Source organism: Hyperolius riggenbachi, chromosome 3, assembly GCF_040937935.1.
Source record: "Hyperolius riggenbachi isolate aHypRig1 chromosome 3, aHypRig1.pri, whole genome shotgun sequence".
NCBI classification, from domain to species: Eukaryota; Metazoa; Chordata; class Amphibia; order Anura; family Hyperoliidae; genus Hyperolius; species Hyperolius riggenbachi.
In genome coordinates, this window is record NC_090648.1 from 365,016,261 (window position 1) to 365,036,544 (window position 20,284).

At 47.4% G+C, this 20,284-nt stretch overlaps 1 long non-coding RNA gene across 2 annotated transcripts in view; it reads right to left on the reverse strand.

The window, feature by feature from the left end:
* The window catches only part of LOC137563985 (uncharacterized), a 230,566-nt gene that overhangs the window by 80,590 nt on the left and 129,692 nt on the right, over positions 1-20,284 (reverse strand). The window contains exon 5 of one of the 2 annotated variants that reach the window (XR_011030487.1): positions 12,099-12,218. This is a non-coding gene — a long non-coding RNA (uncharacterized lncRNA). Of the gene's footprint in view, positions 1-11,586; positions 12,219-20,284 lie in introns of those variants that run through there. The other variant, XR_011030486.1, reaches the window with a different exon arrangement.

Genomic DNA, 20,284 nt, shown 5'->3' on the forward strand with positions numbered 1-20,284 from the left:
AATGTATCTATTTCAGCTTCTAATGCGTCTGCAGAAATCTCCAGGAACTTTAAAACTCTGTGCAACCCTTCCAATGCTGGTCTAGTAAAAAAAAAATGCTGGTTGCATATAATATGCTGTAAATAATGTTTTAGAGCAAAGTTGAAATGCAGGGTTATATTCCGCTTTAAGGACCGACGAGACAAAAGTTGAACTTTTTGGAAGGTGCGTGTCCCGTTACATCTGGCGTAGAAGTAACACAGCATTTCAGCAAAAGAACATCATACCAACAGTAAAATATGGTGGTGGTAGTGTGATGGCCTGGGGTTGTTTTGCTGCTTCAGGACCTGAAAGGCTTGCTGTGATAGATGGAACCATGAATGCTACTGTCTACCAAAAAATCCTGAAGGAGAATGTCCGGCCATCTGTTCGTCAACTCAAGCTGAAGCGATCTTTGGTACTGCAGCAGGACAATGACCCAAAACACACCAGCAAATAAACCTCTGAATGGCTGAAGAAAAACAAAATGAAGACTTTGGAGTGGCCTAGTTAAAGTCCTGACCTGAATCCTATTGAGATGTTGTGGCATGACCTTAAAAAGGCGGTTCATGCTAGAAAACCCTCAAATAAAGGTGAATTACAACAATTCTGCGAAGAGGAGTGGGCCAAAATTCCTCCAGAGTGCTGTAAAAGACTTGTTGCAAGTTATCGCAAACGCTTGATTGCAGTTATTTCTGCTAAGGGTGGCCCAACCAGTTATTACTGTAGGTTCAGGGGGCAATTTCTTTTTCACACAGCTCCATGTAGGTTTTGAGTTCTTTTTCTCACTAAATAATAAAAACCATCATTTAAAACTGCATTTTGTGTTCAATTATGTTATCTTTGACTAATAGTTAACGGTTTTTGATGAGCAGAAACATTTAAGTGTGACAAACATGCAAAAGAATAAGAAATCAGGAAGGGGGCAAATCGTTTTTCACACCACTGTATATGTGTGTGTGTGTGTATATTATATTATACAATACAATACATAAAGGCAAAATGAATTCATGAATCTGAATGAGATTCTGAGCTGAGACTACTTAAAATCAGCTACAATTTCAGGCATGGATGAAATTGCAAGTTTCCTTCTGTTTTAAGAAGGCAAATTACACCAACCATTGCTTATTAGTAGGAGGGCTTTTCGGTCTCTTTTATCCCCCTATACAATTCCTAGTGGTTTGGGTCACCCCGAGCTGCTTGGTTACTCATACTCAACTGACAATGGTCAAGCTACATACTCAACTGACAATAGTCTGTGACGGTCTGCTGGATTTCTGACGCTCAAGAAGGGTGACCGAGCACTAAAGACCCTGTACATATGTGTCATCAGAGACTGGCTGTTGATACTTGTGTTGCTATTTGGGGGCGGAGGGACAATGAGCATCGCTAAAGAACCGACCTGCTCGATCTTTAACGATGATCGCTGCGCTGCAGTACCCATGCTGGTCTGACCGCCTGATTCTTGGCCATGGTGGTTGTTATTGACCGACACGCAGACCAGTGTGGGTATGGGCCTTATTTCACGCTAGACTGTCATGCAAGCTCAGGGAGTCAGAGGAATAAGGTCTGAAAAGGTTTTGTGTGAAGCTGAGCTTTATGGCAGACCAGCTTGCGACACTGGCTGTAGTTTACATGACTACAGCTCATTCAATGTAGTTTTTCCGTGACATTTAAGGCCCATACACACGTCAGATTCTTCTGAACGACGGGTCGTTTGAACGTCCAGTCGTTCAGTTGTCCGCACGCCAAATCGGGTTTGTGTACAGTCCGTCGTTCGGGTGATAAGACTCCGCCTGGCGGATCGTTTAAAATCTTATCACCCGAACGACGGATCCGACGTGTGTATGGGCCTTTAGAGCTCATGCCTCACTGGGACATGGTAATGGCCTTTATACAAATTACAACTTTATTGTCCCCAATTGTGTCACAGAAATGCTAGCAAACAGCTTAAAGAGACCCTGACACTTTTACAGCTGACTATCTCCTCTGTAACACAGTCCAGCCTTCAACCCTGTATTGATTGGAGAGACAGATTTCATATCTATGCGCTTTGAGTCATATGGGAGAAAAGAGCTTTACAAATGTTAAGCTACATACACACGGGGGACAATTGTCCACTGTGGCATGCGTGCACGCGAACAGGGAGCGACAGCTCCCTGCCGGCGACAGCTGTCCACATGTCTCGCCAGAAAGGCAGAGACGCGGCGGAAGCTGTTTGTGAATGGAGCATCCCCCGGCCGGATGCTCCATTCATTCGCGTAGGTCTCCTGTCGCTAGCCCACATACTCACGCGGGACTAGCGACAGTTCCGGGGAAGTTGCGGCAACAGCTGTAGCTGGCGATTGAACATGTCAATCGCCTGGCGACAGCTCCGACGGGCAACGGTTCGGGGCGCGTGCGTCATACACACGGGCGACCTGTCGCCGCAACACGTGCGTGCCACGTGGTTGCTGCGACGGCCGTACCCAGTGTGTATGAGCCATTATTGTTTTGTAAATTGTATTATGCATTGTGAAATAAGCTTAGCTTTGGGAATGTGGAGATTGTAGCTTAGTTTGGCTGCACTCCTAGGGCTTCATTCACTAAACCATGATAACTCATATCAGGGCCACGCTAGCATTTTCATGCGCATTTTCGTGTTTTGCGCAATCATGAATTTTCACTTGCAATTGCAAATTCACGATTACGCCCGAAAATGCACGCAAAATGTGAAAATGCGCACGAAAACGCTAGGGCGGCCGTGATAGGAGTTATCATAGTTTAGTGAATCAAACCCCTTATGTGAAAGCAAAGTGTCATTGTTGAGTTGTGTCCTAGAAGCTAGAACTCAAAGCTCTTCACCATCGTCTTTAGCTGGAATAAATTCTACTTGCTTTACTCTATTATACTTGACATGATAGAGCAAAAGCGATGTTGGATGGAAATACCTCTGTGTGTTGCCCATTCCTCTCCTCAGTCTCCTGGTCCCTGTAGTCATGCCTTGGAAAATGTGAGTTTTGGCTATAGTCAAATTTTGAGACAGGCCCCCCTCTTCCCCACGCCGTTATCTCCCCCCTAAGGCAGAGGTGTCAAACTTAAATACAAAGTGGTCCAAACTTAAACACTGTCACAAACTCGCTGGCCAACCACAATGTCTAGTGGTGAACTTTCTCCCTTATAAAAGTACCCTGGTGACTAATGGCCCCCTCCCTCCCCTATACAATTCCCTGTTGTCTGGAGCCCACCTACTCTGTACAGTTTTCTGTTGTCTAGTGGCCCTTTGGCCTCCCCTATACAGTTAACTGGTGTCTAATGCTTCAGCCTTTCCCTATACAGTTTCTTGGTGTACAGTGGGCCTCCCTCTCCTATACAGTTTCCAGGTGTCTAGTGCCCACCCTCCCTCACAACCCTGGACAGTTCCTTGTGGTCTAGTGAACCCCCCATCCACACCCCTAAACAGTTCCCTGGTGTCTAGTGCTTTCCCACTTCCTCATAACTTCCCTACTGATCTAGTGCTTCACCTCCAATAAAACTTCCCCGGTGGTCTGGAATGGGCCCAAAAATGCAAAGTGGGGAAACCAATTGCAGACTAAATTTTATGGCTCTGTGGGCCAGATTTGGCCCACAGCCCAAAGTTTGACATGTATGCCCTAAAGCCGGGGTAGGGAACCTATGGCTCGGGAGCCAGATGTGGCTCTTTTGATGGCTACATCTGGCTCACATACAAATCAGTAGGGGTTGATTCACTAAGCTACACTGCTCAAGCTGTGCAGCTTACTGTGGCAGCGCAAGTAACATTTTAAAAGTAGGCACACTACTGCTGTAGCATGCACTCAGGGGCGTAGGAATAGGCCCTGCAGCCCCTGCGCCCGCGGGGGGGGCCCGGCCCCCCCCTGGGGCCCGCTTGGGGCCGTTTTGTGGGTGCTGGAGGGGTGGCAGCATGAGGGGAAAGCCTTGCCCACAGTCGGCGGGGAGAGGGGTAGTTCCCCCCTCTCCCTCACCTCGGGGCTCTCCCCTCTGTGCTCCCCTCCAGCTCGTAAGTGTCTGTGGGGCTGTGGTGGGCAGCGAGCGGCGGGCAGATACATACCTGCTTCCGTGCGTTCCATCGGAGACTTCTCCCTCTAGCGGCTGACGTCACTTCGTGACGTCAGCCGCTAGAGGGAGAAGTCTCAGATGGAACGCACGGAAGCAGGTATGTATCTGCCCGCCGCTCGCTGCCCACCACAGCCCCACAGACACTTACGAGCTGGAGGGGAGCACAGAGGGGAGAGCCCCGAGGTGAGGGAGAGGGGGGGAACTACCCCTCTCCCCGCCGACTGTGGGCAAGGCTTTCCCCTCATGCTGCCACCCCTCCAGCACCCACAAAACTCCGAGCGGGCCCCAGGGGGGGGGGCATATTACGATTTTCAGGTGTCTGCTGCCCACATTGTGATTTTCAGGTGTCTGCTGCCCACATTACGATTTTCTGGTGTCTGCTGCCCACATTGCGATTTTCAGGTGTCTGCTGCCCACATTGTGATTTTCAGGTGTCTGCTGCCCACATTATGATTTTCTGTCTGCTGCCCACATTACGATTTTCTGGTCACTGCTGCCCACATTGCGATTTTCTGGTGTCTGCTGCCCACATTACGATTTTCTGGTCACTGCTGCCCACATTGCGATTTTCTGGTCACTGCTGCCCACATTGCGATTTTCTGGTGTCTGCTGCCCACATCATGATTTTCTGGTGTCTGCTGCCCACATTACGATTTTCAGGTGTCTGCTGCCCACATTACGATTTTCAGATGTCTGCTGCCCTCATTACGATTTTCAGGTGTCTGCTGCCCTCATTACGATTTTCAGGTGTCTGCTGCCCACATTACGATTTTCAGGTGTCTGCTGCCCACATTACGATTTTCAGGTGTCTGCTGCCCACATTGCGATTTTCAGGTGTCTGCTGCCCACATTGCGATTTTCAGGTGTCTGCTGCCCACATTGCGATTTTCTGGTGTCTGCTGCCCACATTACGATTTTCTGGTGTATGCTGCCCACATTAGGATTTTCTGGTGACTGCTGCCCACATTGCGATTTTCTGGTGACTGCTGCCCACATTGCGATTTTCTGGTGACTGCTGCCCACATTGCGATTTTCTGGTGACTGCTGCCCACATTAGGATTTTCTGGTGTCTGCTGCCCACATTACGACATTCTGGTGACTGACTGCTGCCCACATTAGGATTTTCTGGTGACTGCTGCCCACATTACGATATTCTGGTGACTGCTGCCCACATTAGGATTTTCTGGTGACTGATGCCCACATTGCAATTTTCTGGTGACTGCTGCCCACATGGCGATTTTCTGGTGACTGCTGCCCACATTGCGATTTTCTGGCCCACATTACGATTTTCTGGTGAACACTGCCCACGTTACGATTGTCTGGTGAATGCTGTCCACGTTACGATTTTCTGGTGAACGCTGCCCACATTACGATTTTCTGGCCCACATTACGATTTTCTGGTGAACACTGCCCAAGTTACGATTGTCTGGTGAATGCTGTCCATGTTACAATTTTCTGGTGAACTCTGCCCACATTACGATTTTCTGTCCCACATTACGATATTCTGGTGAACGCTGCCCACATTACGATTGTCTGGTAAATGCTGCCCACGTTACAATTTTCTGGTGACTGCTGCTCACGTTACTATTTTCTGGTGACTGGTGCCCACATTACGATTTTCTGGTGAACTCTGCCCACATTATGATTTTCTAAAGGCCCACATTACGATTTTCTGGTGAACTCTGCCCACATTACGATTTTCTGGCCCACATTACGATTGTCTGGTAAAATGCTGCCCACTTTACAATTAATTTACAGTGAAACGCTGCCCCATTACGATTATTTGGCACCTATGGGGGGGGCCCCATCCAAATATTCGCAGGGGGGCCCAGTGATTTCTAGTTACGCCCCTGCATGCACTACTAACTTACGCTACCCCAAAACAGACAACGGCTGCGCCAATTGTCCCACTTTGGACCCTGTCAGGTCCAGTGACTTTGTAGGGAAAAATCTCCACACTTTGATTAGGCCAATAGGCTGCCTGTCACTTGACAGGCAGCCTATTGGGCCAAAGTGCGGGGATCTTGTCCTACAAAGTGAATCAACCCCCAAGTCAGCTAGCTAACTGTACAAGCTGTTAGTCGGTATGTCTCCTCTCTGGCTCTCAGGAGAAGTGCTGATGTTGCTGAAAACCAAGAGAAGCTGAAGACGTGTCTGACACTGCCCTTGCCTGGCGGATAAACTGTATACATATCACCATGGCAACAGGGACGTGAGCCCTACTGTCCCAGTTTGAAACATATTATATGTCTCTCACGGAATTACATTTTAAAATATGAGGCATTTATGGCTCTCTCAGCCAAAAAGGTTCCTGAGCTACCCTAAAGGAAGGGAATAGAAGGGTGATAGATGGGGACATCACAGCAAGCCTACCTCTTCCTCTCTGGACGTTTTATTTTATTTTCCCTGCATTTGGGAAATCATCGAGTTTATTGTCATAAATTAGTGCAGAGAAACTGAACACATCTGGTTTCTCTAACACATCTGCTTTGACCTAACTGTGCTTCTTCAACAGGTTTATCATTCTATTCAGCCAGTATTGTGATTCGCACACCTCTCACACTGCATGGCCTGGAAAGGGACAACACTATTTCACTGGCAACCTCCTACGTCACCTTCTTGCTGTGTGAGCCAGATTTCATTTAGATGGAAGAAATAAAACATGCATGATATGTACTTAAGGATATTACTCCGCTATTAAGCTAAGCCTTGTATTCCCCACAGCTAATGATTTATGTTGTTGTAGCAGTGGCTTACCAGGGGAAAGAGGTAACATTTATGGAGCTGTCTAATGATCATTCCTTTTTTGGAGAAAAGTCTGCAATATATTATGTACTGTTTTACACACTGTCCCATCGGGGCCATTCCTCTTTTTATTAGCTCTGCCTCCCTGAAACTAGCAGAAAATTGTGTAAATCACATTGTTGTAACAGCACGCTGTCTAAACTAACTCTGGCAAGGAAGTGTACTTTTACCAGAGTGGTCTGTCACCTCACAGAATATATAACACTGATATTGACTAATGTCTGGACACATTGAGACTACTTATACTTAATCAGGTACTACACTGAGGTATGTGATACAGTAATTACCCAGCTAGTTATGTTGAGCTTTTATCACTGTCATCAATAATGCCAGCAAAAACCTGATTCTTAGCATTGAATAATATTGCTGTATCTTTGTATCTTAGTAGACCTAACTGTACAGTAGCAAGAAGCTGTTCAGTGGCTGACTGCAGCATCTTATACTGCTCTTCACTGCCATAGACAGGGATTCCCTGAGCCTTCACATCATTGCGTAGTTTATATTACATGATGCTAAAACAAAACTAGACCTGCAAAAAATAAAGGGAATGTGATCATAGGTTTCAGTGGCATTGTACTGGACAGTCTTCAGTCCTTCATAAATAGGCTAAAGATAATAATAATGGTTACAAAACTCTGGCAGTAGCAGCTGTGGACGGCGCCTATGAAGTAATTTGGATGCCATAGATTGGCTATTGTAGCTGAACAAGGCAGTACAAATCTAATGCATTCCTTTGGCTAGTGGGACAACAGAGCACTATTCTGATTCAATAGACTAGGTTCCATACAGCACAGGATTGTCAAAATCTAAAACACACTTTAAAGGACTTACGAGGTGACATGTGACATTATGAGATAGACATGTGAATGTACAGTGCTTAGCATACAAATAACTATGCTGTGTTCCTTTTTTTCTTTCTCTGCCTGAAAAAGTTAAACATCAAGTATGCAAGTGACGGTTTCTGTCTGGGTCAGGACCGGGTCGGACTGGGTCAGACTATAGCATAGCCCTCAGTGATAAGTAATTACAGCCATAAAAAATGTTTCTGTCAGTAAATGGCTTTTAAGAGCAGGAAAGAGATAAAAAAAGGTCAATAATTCATAGATTTGAGCTCTGGCATACTGCAATGAATTGAGCAGAGACAATGAAACAGTAAAAACTTAAAAACTAGATTGAAATAGAAAATAAAACCGTGGGATATCTAAAAAAGTCATTTTTAGGAGAAGTAGGATAGATATAATTGTTTTTCTTAGAAGTTTATTTTCACCTCGTAAGACCTTTAAGCTACGGGTGAAACGGTATATTGAGATTTATATTTGCTTTCTCATTTTTCATTACTCCTAAGCATGGAAGTGTCGAAGTGAAAAAATATATATAAACCTCTAATAGTTAAAATAAGAATGAGAGGTAATCTCTAACCTCTCCTGACAACAAAAATGCCAGTAATACTGGAAGCAGTACAGATCTGCTCATCTTTGTAAGTACTCAGGACACAAGTACTTCTGGAGCCTTTATGAGGGGTCCCAAAGAGCTACTCAGCCTGGCGCAATAACAGTGGAACAAGGGCACGGGGAGATGACCTGGAAGGCTCTATGGGATCTAGAGCCTTTCCTCTACATAGGATCTTATTTTTCTTTTCCAGATGCTCTTTTAAAGCATTGCACAGTACTATCAGTCTATCCCGATTACAGGAGGAACAAGCTGGCTGATGACAGTCACTGTATCTGCTTACCTGCTAGAAAAGCTGCTTTATTCATACTGGTTCCTTCATGTTTTAGGGTTTTCTGAGGGCTGGTTTCCATTGAGAGCTGCGGTTGTTTCCGATTCGGCAGTGGCTCCCGTTCTGCTGCGCTGCTGCAGCCCGAATTGCTAAGCCGTGAAAAGCATGGCTATAGCGATTTGGCTGGGTGCTGTCCAGCTCCGCACCGACCTGTGATCTGGACAGTAAACCCGTATTAGGAATAGGCAGCGTTTCTCTGCCTCTCTTGTCTATAGAGTAACCCTGAAGATTTGTGCAGAATTCGGCCCTAGGGGGAATAGGCCCTAAATCACAATAGTTGTTGGACAGTATGTTTGCCAGAATTGGTTTGTCAGGTGACAAGTCACATACTGTACACTGAATTCCATCTATGTTTAGCAGTGTTCCTGGTGGAAGTTACACTTAGTGTTGTATCTACTTTCCTCCCACTCTGAAATGGGAAAGAGACACACAGTCCTGTGACATCCCTAGTTACACATACAAGGATGCATGAGACATAGGGTCTGATGCACTATGCAGCGGTAAAGTTGCCATGCGCAGCAATTTTACCATTAGCTGTGCCATAGCAGACTGCACGTTTGACGCTAATGGGTTAATGGGTGGGTCTCCCCTGGGGATAGGAACGGTAAAATTGCTGTACACTGCCTGTGCATGAGGCCCATTTTCACACAAGTTACAGCACAATAAAATTATTACTTTTTCATTCATATTAGAATTTGCAAATGAGCAATATGTCAATTTACATAACAGAAATAAGGTTTAGTCACAGAAACATTTTTAGTCCAAGAAATACATATATTAATACAGATCTAAACATCAGACCTGAAAATGGGACAAATGAGGAAGAGGGAGGGTTAAGCTAAATACCTCCCGACGAAGGAAGATGAATCCAGCGACGTCCCGCTGATGACGAGCATTCCACTATCCGTCCTCTGGCCGGTAGGTATGCGCCATTAAACACGACCTTACACGGTGGGTGCAAACTGGAAGTCCAGCGATCTCGGTCCTTTGCATGAAGTCATTGGGGAACTTATGGTGCCCATACACTGTACAATAAAAACGTTTTCATTTTCCCCTTTATCTGAACAAAATGATTGAATTGAATGAAAAAGTCTAAAATAATTTTTTTCTTCGATCAAGAAAAACAAATGATTATCCCGTTTATTTTAATAAAAATTTGACATGTTGGAAAAATCTTTATATTCGACCTAACAGAATATTCTAACAAAATTATCTAAACGAAAAGAAATGCAAAAATTGTACCATGTATGGGCACCATAAAAGATCTGATCCGCCATGTCGGTTGATATCATTGTGCATCTCTAAACATTGTTCACGTGATCGCGCACCTGTTCCTACGTCACAAGATCATGGAAATGATCGCTCCTCGCAACAAATGCTGGTTGTCGGAAAAATCGTTTGGAAAATCGCGTGGTGGCTACGGGCTTTTAGAGGAATTTGGTTCGTAGAGTAGGACTGTCCTTCTGAAACAGAGACAGCTGGGAGCTATACGACTCCTATAAGCAGCCCTTGCTAGATCTGCACCTTCCACTATGCTACCGGTTACAAGATTCAAATTACCTTACTAGTTAAAAAAACAGCATGCTGGTTATCAGATGGATCTATTTACAGTTTAAACAGCATAAAATGTGATCGCTGTGGCATGTTTGCAAAATACGTATCATGTAAACCTGAACTGTGAGGTGATACATCTTTTCTTCTGGTGGTTACATATGAAATATTACAATTTACTCTTCACAACTCATATTACTTTTATTACAGTGTTGCGTATTCAATTCACAGCCGTTTTCTGATCCGCTGAGCGCTGCTATTTTATTTATATAGTGCCAACATCTTCCCTAGCGCTGTTCATGGTAAAAAACATATAATAATGAAGAGCATAGACACATGAGCAATTCAACAAACTGTACAATCAGCATAACCAGTGGCACAAGTGCAAATATATCTAATTCATGTGTAGGTTAAAATTATTGCCAATACTGGCACATGTTCATCTGATAAAACACATAGGAACAGGAAACACTAGGGCAGTGGTCCTCAAACTAAGGCCCGTGGGCCGAATGTGGCCCCCTGAGGCTTTTATACCTCCCCCCCCCCACACACACACACACACAAATGTATTACCTATAGATGCGGTCAGCTACATCTCTAAATATTGGTGGTCTGCATATAGAATAGCAGTGCTGGTACCACCCATCCACATCCAATCAAATTCCACATCAGGTGAAACTGCTGTCCAATTGGACTGCAGGTTGTCACCTGGGTATGCTTCACTGTCTGGCCCGCAAAGACTTCTACATCATTTTATGTATAGTCCGGCCCCCCAGCAGTCTGAAGTATGTTGACCCGGCCCTCGACCCAAAACCTTTGGAGACCCCCTGCACTAGGGAGTGGCTCTTGAAAGCTTACAATCATGTAACACTTCCATGAAAACATAAAATGAGTTCTGTAAAGAACAGGTTGACATACACCTTTTTTTTTTTCATTGAATATTATCTAGAAATATGATTGCGAAGCCATCCGCTATATGTTTATGTGTCCATCTACCCTGGACATGCCCCCTCCTACAGCTACAGTTTGCAAATAATTGTAGTGTTAAACTTAAAAACCTAATAAAATTATAATAATATAGCATTTGTTTCCTCGTATTACTAGCACATAGAATAGCAACTAACAGAACCCAGTGTTCTCCCCAGAATTTTTTTCCAGCTGGGTGGCATGAAAAAGTAGCCGGGTGGGTTGAGATGAAAATGCAGGGCAACTCTGCTTACAGCATAGGAGGATGTGAGGAGGTGAGCTGATGACAGCTGGGTGGTCACCAAATCTAGCCGGGTGGAGCACCCGGCTAAAAGAGCCTGGGGAGAACACTGAGAACCCCTTCCTATGCTAAGTAAGGAGTGCCTTAGTCTCTATTAGAGAGCACTATGCATCAATACATACCATATCCTTAGTTAACACAGTTCTTCATGCGTTGAATAGAACACTATTATAAGTAACTATGCATCAAAATACTTTTTGAAAAGGTTCTAGTTGGGGCCAGTTCTAGGCTTTTTGCTGCCTGAGGCAAACTTGTGAGGATGCGCTACCCCGCTCCCCGATTTGGAATGATCGCATAGCACCTGACAATTTACTCATTTAAATACTTATTTAATGTTTTCACATTGCATGCTGCAGCTCAAAACCGTAGCACACTGGCTGGCTGTGAGTCTGTGATAAACTGCTCACCCTCATCCACTCCAATAGTCCTCATTTACTGCCACAATTCTCACAATGCATAACAAGCTGCTTTTCCCCAATGATGACCTCTTCACCTCGCTCTCCTCTGGCTTCTCCTCCTACTCTGACTGCATGCTGTTAGTGTAAAAACAGTACAAAAATGCTGCCCCTGTAATCTCTGCGCCTGATGCAAATGTTTCACCTTGCGTCATGAGAGAACCGGGCCTGGTTCTAGTTGTTGCAGTATAGATTTAGAAAATACTTGCTGCACCAATTCATGTCTTCAGAGACTTAAAGAGGTCTGTTAAAATGCCACATGAACCTGAAAAAACAAAAAAAACATGATGTAATGAATTGTATCTGTAGTATAGATAATTAACCATTTCACTACTGAGTGGTTTTTCCCCTTCTGTACCAGAGCAAGTTTCACCTTTCAGCGCTCCTTCCATTCATTCACCTATAACTTTATTACTACTAATCACAACGAAAGGATCTATATCTTGTTTTTTTTTTTTTTTTTTGCCACCAATTAGGCTTTCTTTGGGTTGTACATTCTGCTAAGAATTATTTTATTCTAAATGCATTTTAATGGGAAAAATAATAAAAAAATTATTATTTCTCAGTTTATGGCCATTATAGTTTTAAAATAATACATGCTACCAAAATCAGTGGCGTAGCTAAGGAGCTATGGGCCCTGGTGCAAGTTTTACATTGGGGCCCCCAAGCACTATAGATAACAATTGATACTGCGCACCGAAACCTGCCAAGGACAACCACAGTGTCATAGTTGCAAGAAGCAGATGGGGAACAGTTTGTTAATGATTATTATCATTCAATGCATGTATAGAAGTGATTATTATGAGCACAGGACCAATAGAATGCTAATACTGCAGCTGAGGAAGGGCCCCTCGGTTTGCGATGCGGTCGCAAACCTCTGCACCCCCTATTGCTACGCCTCTGACCATAATTAAAACCTACATATTATATTTGCTTATTTGTTCCGGTTATTGCAAATTTTAAAATATTTTCCTAGTACAATGTATGGCGCCAATATTTTATTTGGAAATAAAAGTGGCATTTTTTTTCATTTTTGCATCCATCACTAATTACAAGCCCATATTTTCAAAATTAACAGTGATATACCCTCTTGACATACATATTAAATAAGTTCCGTCCCCAAGGTAACTTATTTATGTATTATTTATTTAACTGCACATTTTTTTTTATTTGGGTAGTTATGGGATAGTGTGGGGCATAAGGTGTTAATTTCAAATGTAGGTGTGGGTCTTTTTATTAAAATAAAATCTATGTAGGTGTAATTTTACTATTTGGCCTCACGCATTATGTCCTATTAGCGTAAAAAAATACGTGAACAGGAAGTAATGCGTGGGCGTATTACTTTGGTAGTTACGATTGCTGCATCTCATTGATGCTGTCGAACATTGACACAGGGACTTAGATTAATGAATGGGAACAGCGTGGGAGCGAGCAGCGGTGGCCATCGGATTCAATTGACTATTATCTAACTTCCCTGTGCAGTAACTAAAGTCCTGCAGGACGTAGATAATTAGTCGCAAACCACATAAGTGGTTAATAGAACACTAGTAGCAAAGAAAAACAGTCTCATGTTTATATTTTCAGGTACTGTATATAGCTTTGTTTTCATAGAATTGCATCATTCTATCATATTTGCAATTTACAAACCACACTGTATTTTAAACTATGAAACAGAGCACGGATAATGACCCTTTAAACTTCCCTACAGTAAAAATCTTATTTGACGCGGTCTGTCTCGGTTTCTTTGACTAAACTGGTCAGAGATCAGAGAAGCTCTTTTACATAGATAACAAGTGAGGTTTCTTAAAGAACAACTGTTAGCCATCATATGCCCCCAACAAAAAATACATATGTAAGTAGATAAATGCTTGCTCTACTTACAGTACATATCAGATGCACTGTCCATGTTTTGGTTTCTTTTCATTTTCAATTTATATTATTTTCCTGGCAGGGGCCATCTTGTGCCCTCCAGGTTAAAGATTCCTCCCTCCTCCCCGCACTGATTCAGAGCACAGCGGGAAGAATAAAAGCAGCAGGCACAGACTCACCTAATAATTTATCCAAGTGCTGGCATTCCCATCTGTTCTCTGCACTACCACCAGAGGCAGTGCAGAGAGTATAGAAGGGAACTGCAGCGCCTGGAACCATTATTCCGGGAGTCTCTGTACAGCTCCTTTATCCTTCCTTCCTCGATGGACGTATTTCTTTTTTTAACCAAAATAACTATGTAACTATGAAGAGGGAGAATTCTGCGGGCGGCAGATGCAGCAGAGAGGGAGCCCACATGCCTCTGGAGGAGGGGGGCCGAGGACAGTGACAGGAGACAGCCTGTGCCCCCCCCCCCTCCCTGCGCACTAACGCGGCTGAAACAGAGAGTGAAGGGGAGAGCAGTCAGCCAAATGCATTCTTAACCACTTGCCGACCGCCCACAGCGGATGGGCGGCGGCAAAGTGGACGCCGAAAGGACCACAATACGCCCATCGGCGTTGCGTCCTTTCGGCATGTGCAGGGAGCGATCGCGTCACTGGTGACGCGCGGAAGCGCCGGCGGGTTGTTAACCCCATGATCGCCGCATGCAAAGCGTAGAATACACTTTGTAATGTATACAAAGCGCATTATACAGGCTGCCTCCTGCTCTGGTGGTCCCAGTGTCCGAGGGACCACCAGGGCAGGCTGCAGCCACCCTAGTCTGCACCCAAACACACTGATCTGCCCCCTGATCTCCAACAGCACCCCTCAGACCCCCCCTGCCCACCCCCAGACCACTGTTTGCAACCAATCACCCCCCTGATCACCTATCAATCACTCCCTGTCACTATCTATCAACGCTATTTTTTTATGCCCTAAACTGCCCCCTGGGAGCTCCTGATCACCCCCCCACCCCTCAGATTCTCCCCAGACCCCCCCCCCCCCGTGTACTGTATGCATCTATCACCCCCGGTAATAACCCACTGATCACCTGTCAGTCACCCATCAATCACCCCCTGTCACTGCCACCCATCAATCAGCCCCTAACCTGCCCCTTGCGGGCAATCTAATCACCCTCCCACACCATCAGATTGCCCGCAGACCCGCCGTCAGATCACCTCCCAAGGGCATTTGTTTACATCTGTTCTCTCCTCTAAACACCCACTAATTATCCATCAATCACCCCCTGTCACCACCTGTCACTGCTACCCATCAGATCAGACCCCTATCTGCCCCTAGGGCACCCAATCACCCGCCCACACCCTCAGAACGCCCTCAGACTCCAGCCCTGATCACCTCGCCAGTGCATTGCTTGCATCTATTCCCCCCTCTGATCACACCTTGAGACACCCATCAATCACCTCCTGTCAGCACATGTCACCCCCTAGCACACCTACCCATCAGATCAGGCCCTAATTTGCCCCGTGTGGGCTCCTGATCACTCGGCCAAACCCTCAGATCCCCCTCAGACCCCCTTCCGATCACCTCCCCAGTGCATTGATTGCATCTATTTTCCCCTCTAACCACCCCCTGAGACACCCATCAATCACCTCCTGTCACCCCCCTAGCACTCCTATCCATCAGATCAGGCCCAATACAACCGGTCATCTAAAAGGCCACCCCGCTTATGACCGGTTCCACAAAATTCGCCCCCTCATAGACCACCTGTCATCAAAATTTGCAGATGCTTATACCCCTGAACAGTCATTTTGAGACATTTGGTTTCCAGACTACTCCTCATGGTTTTGGGCCCCTAAAATGCCAGGGCAGTATAGGAACCCCACAAGCAGTGGCGTCCATACCATGGGGCGGCCAGGAGCGCTCCGCTCCGGGTGTCAGCTCCAGGGGGGGTGTCATCAAGGCCTCCCCAGAAGCCTTGATGACACAGGAGGGGAAGCAGCGCTAAAGGAGGGGTGGCAGCGTCGGCGGGGAGGGGGGAAATACCCCCCCACATCTCCCTCACCTGGGTCCCCTCCTTCGGCGCTTCCCCTCCACGGGCGCCGGCAACGGGCACTGACAGGGCGGCTGATAGCCGCCCTCAGTTTACCCGAGCAGGGCTACGGGAAGATGGCCGCCGAAGCCCGCACTGGAGACAAAAATAGACGGCAAGATGGCCGCCGACGCCATCTTGCCGTCTATTTTTGTCTCCAGTGCGGGCTTCGGTGGCCATCTTCCCGTAGCCCTGCACTGATGACGCAGCAGGAGACGGCGCGGGACATTCAAGAGGAGCTGCGGAGGCTGCCTGGGATTCGGAAGAGAGGTTTCATCTGCAGGTAAGTGAATGGTTTTTTTTTCTTTTACAGGTGCACCGGCCCGGCCACCCACCGCTGCTGCCCACCTACCCACCGCTGCTGCCCACCACCTACCCACCACTGCTGCCCACCACCTACCCACCAGGCTACCCACCGCTGCTGCCCACCTACCCACCGCTGCTGCCCACCTACCCACCACTGCTGCCCACCTACCCACCACTGCTGCCCACTGCTGCTGCCCACCTACCCACCGCTGCTGCCCACCTACCCACCACTGCTGCCCACCTACCCACCAGGCTACCCACCGCTGCTGCCCACCGCTGCTGCCCACCTGCCCACCACTGCTAGCAGGCTACCCACCACTGCTTCCCACCTACCCACCACTGCTGCCCACCTACCCACCGCTGCTGCCCACCTACCCACCACTGCTGCCCACCTACCCACCAGGCTACCCAGCAGGCTACCCACCGCTGCTGCCCACCTACCCACCACTGCTGCCCACCTACCCACCACTGCTGCCCACCTACCCACCAGGCTACCCAGCAGGCTACCCACCACTGCTGCCCACCTACCCACCACTGCTGCCCACCTACCCACCAGGCTACCCAGCAGGCTGCCCATCTACCCACCACTGCTGCCCACCTACCCACCAGGCTGCCCACCTACCCACCACTGCTGCCCACCTACCCACCACTGCTGCCCACCTATCCACCACTGCTGCCCACCTACCCACCGCTGCTGCCCACCTACCCACCACTGCTGCCCACCTACCCACCAGGCTACCCACCACTGCTGCCCACCTACCCACCACTGCTGCCCACCTACCCACCAGGCTACCCAGCAGGCTGCCCACCTACCCACCAGGCTACCCACCGCTGCTGCCCACCTACCCACCGCTGCTGCCCACCTACCCACCGCTGCAGCCCACCTACCCACCACTGCTGCCCTCCTACCCACCAGGCTACCCAGCAGGCTGCCCATCTACCCACCAGGCTACCCACCACTGCTGCCCACCTACCCACCACTGCTACCCACCTACGCACCACTGCTGCCCACCTACCCACCACTGCTGCCCACCTACCCACCAGGCTACCCAGCAGGCTGCCCATCTACCCACCACTGCTGCCTACCTACCCACCAGGCTACCCAGCAGGCTACCCACCACTGCTGCCCACCTACCCACCACTGCTGCCCACCTACCCACCACTGCTGCCCACCTATCCACCACTGCTGCCCACCTACCCACCACTGCTGCCCACCTACCCACCACTGCTGCCCACCTACCCACCAGGCTACCCACCACTGCTGCCCACCTACCCACCACTGCTGCCCACCTACCCACCAGGCTACCCAGCAGGCTGCCCACCTACCCACCAGGCTACCCACCACTGCTGCCCACCTACCCACCGCTGCTGCCCACCTTTCCACCGCTGCAGCCCACCTACCCACCACTGCTGCCCTCCTACCCACCAGGCTACCCAGCAGGCTGCCCATCTACCCACCACTGCTGCCCACCTACCCACCACTGCTACCCACCTACGCACCACTGCTGCCCACCTACCCACCACTGCTGCCCACCTACCCACCAGGCTACCCAGCAGGCTGCCCACCTACCCACCAGGCTACCCAGCAGGCTGCCCACCTACCCACCACTGCTGCCCACCTACCCACCACTGCTACCCAGCAGGCTGCCCACCTACCCACCAGGCTACCCAGCAGGCTGCCCACCTACCCACCACTGCTGCCCACCTACCCACCACTGCTACCCAGCAGGCTGCCCACCTACCCACCACTGCTACCCAGCAGGCTGCCCACCTACCCACCACTGCTGCCCCCCTACCCACCAGGCTACCCACCATGCTACCCACCTACCCACCACTGCTGCCCACCTACCCACCAGGCTACTCAGCAGGCTGCCCACCTACCCACCACTGCTGCTCCCCTACCCACCACTGCTACCCAGCAGGCTGCCCACCTACCCACTAGGCAATCAGGCTGCTCACCCTTAACCACCTACCCACCAGGCTATCAGCTTGCCAACACTCAAATCTGCTACCGATATTGTGTATTTTGTGGTCAGATCTGCTACCGACATTGTGTATTTTGTGGTCAGATTAACTGCCGACATTGTGTATTTTGTGGTCAGTTTAACTACCGTCATTGTGTATTTTGTGGTCAGTTTAACTACCGATATTGTGTATTTTGTGGTGAAATCTGGTGCTGACATTGTGTATGTTCTGGTCAAATCTACCGCAAGATTGAATGATTTTTTTCTGGTCAAATCTGCCGACATGATTGAATGTATTTTCTTGTGAAATCTGCTCACATAACGTGTAATGTCTGGTAAAATGTTCTCGCATTACGTGTATTTTATGTTGAAAGCTTCTGACATTTTGTGTATTTTCTGGAGAAAAGCTGCGCAATGATGTGAATTTTCTGGAGAAAGGTTGACTAAAACTTGGGTGCACTTTTAAATTAGCTCCGCCCCATCCGGTCATAGCCACGCCCATTTTTTCGCCGCGACGCGCTTCGCGCGCCGCAGGTGGTGGACCGTGGGTGGGGGGGGGGGGGTGTCTTTCAATACCTAGCACCGGGTGTCAAATGCCCTAGGTACGCCACTGCCCACAAGTGACCCCATTTTAGAAAAAAAGACACCCAAAGGTATTCCGTTAGGTGTATGACGAGTTCAAAGATTTTATTTCTTGTCAAAAGTTAGCGGAAATTGATTTTTATTGTTTTTTTTCACAAAGTGTCATTTTCCACTAACTTGTGACAAATAATAAAATCTTCCATGAACTCACCATACACCTAACGGAATACCTTGGGGTGTCTTCTTTCTAAAATGGGGTCACTTGTGGGGTTCCTATACTGCCCTGGCATTTTAGGGACCCTAAACCGTGAGGAGTAGTCTAGAAACCAAATGCCTCAAAATGACCCGTAAATAGAACGTTGGGCCCCTTAGCGCTCCTAGGCTGCAAAAAAGTGTCACACATGTGGTATGGCCGTACTCAGGAGAAGTAGTATAATGTGTTTTGGGGTGTATATTTACACATACCCATGCTGGGTGGGAGAATTCTCTGTAAATGACAATTTTTTGATTTTTTTTACATACAATTGTCCATTTACAGAGATATTTCTCCCACCTAGCATGGGTATGTGTAAAAATACACCCCAAAACACATACTACTTCTCCTGAGTACGGCGATACCACATGTGTGACACTTTTTTGCAGTCTAGGTGCGCTAAGGGGCCCAAAGTCCAATGAGCACCTTTACAGGGGTGCTTACAATTTAGCAGCCCCCAAAATGCCAGGACGGTAAACACACCCCACAAATGACCCCATTTTGGAAAGTAGACACTTCAAGGTATTCAGAGAGGGGCATGGTGAGTCCGTGGCAGATTTCATTTTTTCGCCTAGGCTGCAAAAAAGTGCCACACATGTGGTATCGCCATACTCAGGAGAAGTAGTATAATGTGTTTTGTGGTGTATTTTTACACATACCCATGCTGGGTGGGAGAAATATCTCTGTAAATAGACAATTGTGTGTAAAAAAATCAAAACATTGTCATTTACAGAGATATTTCTCCCACCCAGCATGGGTATGTGTAAAAATACACCCCAAAACACATTATACTACTTCTCCTGAGTGCGGCAATACCACATGTGTGGCACTTTTTTGCAGCCTAATTGCGCTAAGGGGCCCAAAGTCCAATGAGCACCTTTACAGGGGTGCTTACAATTTAGCACCCCCCAAAATGCCAGGACGGTAAACACACCCCACAAATGACCCCGTTTTGGAAAGTAGACACTTCAAGGTATTCAGAGAGGGGCATGGTGAGTCCGTGGCAGATTTCATTTTTTTTTTTGTCACAAGTTAGCAGAAATGGAAACTTTTTTTTTTGTCTCAAAGTGTCATTTTCCGCTAACTTGTGACAAAAAATAAAATCTTCTATGAACTCACCATGCCTCTCAGTGAATACTTTGGGATGTCTTCTTTCCAAAATGGGGTCATTTGGGGGGTATTTATACTATCCTGGAATTTTAGCACCTCAGGAAACATGACAGGTGCTCAGAAAAGTCAGAGATGCTTCAAAATGGGAAAATTCACTT